Consider the following 5,357-nt stretch of genomic DNA (forward strand, 5'->3'; position numbering starts at 1 on the left):
ATTTAAAATTTGCCAGCAATTAAAAAAAAAGTTGTCCCAGGATAAAAATACTAGAGTTGAGAAAAACAGTCTTAAAGACATGATTTTAACCTTATTAATCTTTTACCTTTCTATCTTATTTGGTTTATTTTTTTTTTACATCGTATTTTTCATTACAGGCTATATAAATCAGATTTATTTAATTTCTAAATTTAGATATAGCTACAGTATTTATCTTAAGTCATTGTTTTCTTAGGCCTAAATGAGATAATGAGATAAAGTGCTGAATATATAATGTCTCTTATATAATAAGTGCTTAGTAAAAACATCTATCATACATAATGTTGTGTTCTTTATTAACGTCATTATTTTCCTGGGTGGCAGGGTGGTTGGTAGACACAGGAATATGAATAACGGTGCAGGTCCTTCTTCATCCACTGTAGTAAAAAATATTTTCCCTTTTATTTCTTTAATGTATCTAGTACCTACTATTAAAAATTTCACTTTCATCTATGCAAATTAATAACCATACAAATCGTTTTCTATCATCATTATTTTCCAGTTCACTCAAGTACAAAATAGAATAAATTCACATATTTTGATTGCTTTCTTAGATTCAAGTATTTTTACCTCCTTTTAAATACCTATCCTACTATGCTATTTTAAGTATGCTGTTGTTGCTGTTGTTAAGTGCCATTGAGTTGATTCCAACCCATAGCTACCCTGTATAGGGTTTCCAAGGAGCAGCTGGTGAGCTTTACAGTCTGGCGCATTAACCCACAGTGCCACACCATAGACTATATAAATTTTCATATGTAATGATAAGCAGTATAGCTTACAGTTCTCTTTAATGGTCTTTCAATGGTTAACAACATACCAGAGGCTATACTAGGCACAGTTGTAACATGGGTGACTCAGAGAAGTTGCAAACCCATGTCCACTTAGAGCCAGCATTCCAATGAAAGAGGGAAGGGAAGCATACACTAGTGTTTCCAGAAACACAGTTTCTTCTTCTTCCTTCCTATAGCTGCATCCTTTTCTCTGATTTTAGATTCTATTGCTATGGACAAGAGGACTTTAGAAACAGCCTATTGACCTATGAGTTAAAGCTGAGGGTCAACACTTTAGCAGATCATAAGAGACATAGAAATCATGGGTCGCATATTTTCCATGCCTACTGACTTCAAATTTTTGGCATTTAAGTATGCCAAAGGTCAAATACCAAAAATGTGTTCGTCATAGAGATCATTGGAAAATTGACTAGAGAGAAAGCAGTAAATGCCTTATATATATATATATTTAAAGTTAAAATGTCGAATTATGTTGCTGTTGTTGTTGCTAGGTACCTTAAGTCAGCTGTAACTCGTAGTGACTTTTTGCACAACAAAACAAAATACTGCCTGGTCTTATGCCATCCTCACAATTGTTGTTGTGCTTGAATCCATTGTATCATTGGAGGTCTTCCTCTTTTCATTGATCCTCCACTTCTCCAGAGACTGGTACCTCCAGTTAACATGTCCAAAGTACGAGAAATGAATATTCACCATCCTGACTTCTAAGGAGCATTCTGGTTGTACTTCTTCCAACACAGATTTGTTTGTTCTTCTGGCAATCCATGGTACTTTCAATATTCTTTTCCAACATCATAACTCAAATACATCAATTATTCTAGGGTCTTTCTTATTTACTTTACAACTTTCACATGTATATGAGGCTATTGATGCTCTTTATAGTTCCAGTTGTAAGGACTTTTATTTTCTTTACATTAACCTGAAATCCAAACTGAAGGCTGTAGTCTTTGATATTCATCAATTAGTATATTAATTCTTCACGTCCATCAAGCAAGGTTGTATCATCTGCATGTCGCAGTTTGCTAATGAGTCTTCCTCCAATCTTCCTATAATCCAGTTTCTCAGACTATGTGACAGCATACAGATTGAATAAGTATGTTGAAAAGATACAGCTCAGGTGCACATCTTTCCTGATTTTAAACCATTCGATATCTCCTTGTTCTGTTTGAATGACTGCCTCTTGGCCTATATAAAGGTTCCTCATAAACATAATTAAGCATTCTGGAATACCCATTCTTCGCAATGGGTATTGTTTTGATTCATAATAATTTTTATTTAGCCTACCAGGAAATGGTACTCTGCATATTGCTTCAGATTTCAACTTGAAGTGCTTTTCCAATTATTGAAAGAATACTTCTATTATAAATTGTTTCATCTAAATGTAGGAGGTTTTGATTGGTGATATTAATTATAAGTTGACTAATTTAACAGATGGATAAAAATGAGGTATATTTAATTACCAGTTGAGAGAAAACACACACTTAAAGAAAAATAATAATGACTATCTATTGGACATTTTTAGAATATATATCAAATATGCTAAGTAATCAGATTTAAAATTGTATTATCTTCATAAAGTAGTACATATGTATCATAAATGTGACTTCTATTTATGCTGAATACATATTTTTAGTTTTGTTGAAGTTATAGTTATATATGAGGATAAGCCAAAAAAGTACTGTTACAAAATGATTAAAACTTTTATTAACTAGAGATACCAAAATGTGAAGTTATTGTTTCTCTATATTCTCCACCTTTGTCTCTACATTCCTGAAGACAGTGTTTCCATCTCTCTAACCCTGCCCTAGGAGTCCTGGTGTGGAGCTGTGGGCTAATGCATCAGACTGCAAAGACAGTTCAAAGAACTGCAAGGTAGATGGTTCAAGCTCACCTGCTGCTCCTTGGAAACCTTATGCAGGATCCCTGTGGGTTGGAATCCACTGGACAGCACTTAACAACAGTGACCCAAAAAACTCTCCACTCTGATTTACACCACATCAAAACAGCATCCTCAACGGACACAAATCATGCCTCTTGAAATGTTCAGTTTGGAGAACAAACAGAAGTCTGAAGGGGCAAGATCAGAGCTGTAAGTAAGATCTCCCAGGGAACATCACATACTACAGCCCTTTCTGCTTGAAGAATGATCGGGTGCATTTTTGAGCTGGAAATAAAAATTCCTCGGTTCAACTTTGCTGATCTTTTTCTAACCAATGCAATTTTCAATTCTCTTCAAACTTCTTCCTAGTGAACTCCCATAATCATCCTGTGTCCCTCAAGAAAATCTAACAAAGATTACTCCTTTGGAATTTCTCAAAACAGTCGCCATAATCGTCTGAGCTGACCTCTTTGTCTTAAATATTTAACAGGCAACCAGATCCTCTCTGAAACCACTGTTTTGACAGGATCTACTTTTGAAGGCAACTTAGCAAGTGTACTACTGAGAAAACTTGTCTGCAGTCATCCACTGATCACAGTGACATGCTTAAACAAATTTTGTTTAAGATAAATTTGCACACATATGAACTAGAAACCCACTATGATGCTCAATAATGTTGCTTAAACAAGTTTTGTTTAAGATAAATTTGCAAACATATGAACTAGAAACCCACTATGATGCTCAATAATGTTGACTTCACTTTGTATAAGATCCCTATGAACAGTACAGTAGTAGTCATTGACAACCAAAATTTCTTGCCTAAAGGAATATTGTGTGTGTGTGTGTGTGTGTGTGTGTGTGGAGGGGGGGGTTATGACTAGTAAGAGTCCTGGTGTGGTGTTGCAGGAAAATGTGCTTAACCGCAAGGTCAGTTTGAGCCACAAGGGTAGCAGTTCAAACCCACCAGCCATTCCTCAGAAACCCTATATAAGATCGCTATGAATCGGAACCCACTCAATGTTACTTAAAAACAACAGTGGACCAGCAGATTCCAAAAACTGTGTCATTTTAGATCAACTGTCTATCACACACACCAGGAGAAAATATGCAAGGTTGTATTTATGTATTTCTCTCTGTTTTTCCAGCAAAAGTACATCTGCTGACTGAAAAAAAGTTCTGCTTCTGTTTGTTCTGTTTGTAAATATTGTCTGCTCTCTAGAGGGCAATTTTGGTTAGGATTCCAATATTGGGACTACTCCCTATGGGCACCAAATGCTCTGGGGAAGAAAGATGAGGCTTTCTGCTAACACAAAGATTTACAGGTTCAAAAACACTATACAGGGTCACTATAAATCAAGATCTACTTGACGTCACTTAACAACAGCAACAGAGATCATGATTATTTCCACAGTGTTATGCATTAGGTCTTATGTTAACATCTATATTTACCACCAAAAAAAACTGGTTTGGAACAATCCACAAGATTTTTTACAATACCTCAAACCAGTAATTTTATATTCAAATTTTCCTTTGCAGTGTTAGTATAAATCTCTTTTAAAAATATAATCCTAAACTATGTTATTAAGTGCCGTCCAGTCAATTCCGACCTATAGTGACCCTGCATAGGGTTTCTGAAGCTGTAAATCTATACAGGAGCAGAAAACCTCATCTTTCTCCCACAGAACCACTGGCAGTTTTGAACTGCTGACCTTGAGATTAGCAATCTGATTCATAACCACTACACTACCAGAGTTCATAATCTGTATCATATAACAAGTTAGAATATTAATATATTTGTTTTTCATTTTCATTGTTGTTAGGTGCTTTCAATCCCTATTGAATCATAGCAACTCTAAGCACAACAGAATTAAACACTGTCTGGTCCCGTGCCGCCCTCATGATTGTTATACTGTGTAACCGCCATTTTGTCAGTCACTCTCACTGGGAGTCTTCTTATTTACTGACTCTCCATTTTACCAAGCATGATGTCCTTCTCCAATGAATGCTCCCTTCTGACCACATGTTCAAATATGAGAGACAAAGGCTTGCCATCCTGGCTTCTGATAAGCAGCAAATTGATTGATAACAAGTGATTTGTTACCTATTTTGCTGATTTCTTCTTCCATTAATTCAATAATATTTCTATAGAGTTACATATTTATTTCTTCTGGATCTCTAGTTGTTGTTTTTGTATGGATTATACTTGTCTGGAGTTCTAGTGTGGCACTGTAGGATGAGCACTGGACTGCCAACCACAAAGCTAGTGGTTCAGATGCACCAGTCACTCCTTGAAAAACCTATACATGGTCACTATGAGTCAGAATTGACTCAACAGCACTTAACAACAACAAATAGTTGTCTATTTTTTTTCAAAAATATTATTTTATTTTCCAGAATTCTTTTAGGATATTTTTTTGTGTTCTCCTTGATCTATTTGAGACTACTCTATATGTCTTTTGAATTCCCTATCAAGCAGTTTATATTACCACATTTTCTTCAGAAAGATCTTCTACACATTTATTTACTCATTTATCTGAGTCATCATATACTGTTACTTCACATGATTTGTTGTTGCCTGATGTCACTGAGACATTAAGTGTTAATTTACTAATATATTTTATTATCTACACATGGACCTTGCCAGATGG

Source organism: Chrysochloris asiatica, unplaced genomic scaffold (genome assembly GCF_000296735.1).
Source record: "Chrysochloris asiatica unplaced genomic scaffold, ChrAsi1.0 scaffold00012, whole genome shotgun sequence".
NCBI classification, from domain to species: Eukaryota; Metazoa; Chordata; class Mammalia; order Afrosoricida; family Chrysochloridae; genus Chrysochloris; species Chrysochloris asiatica.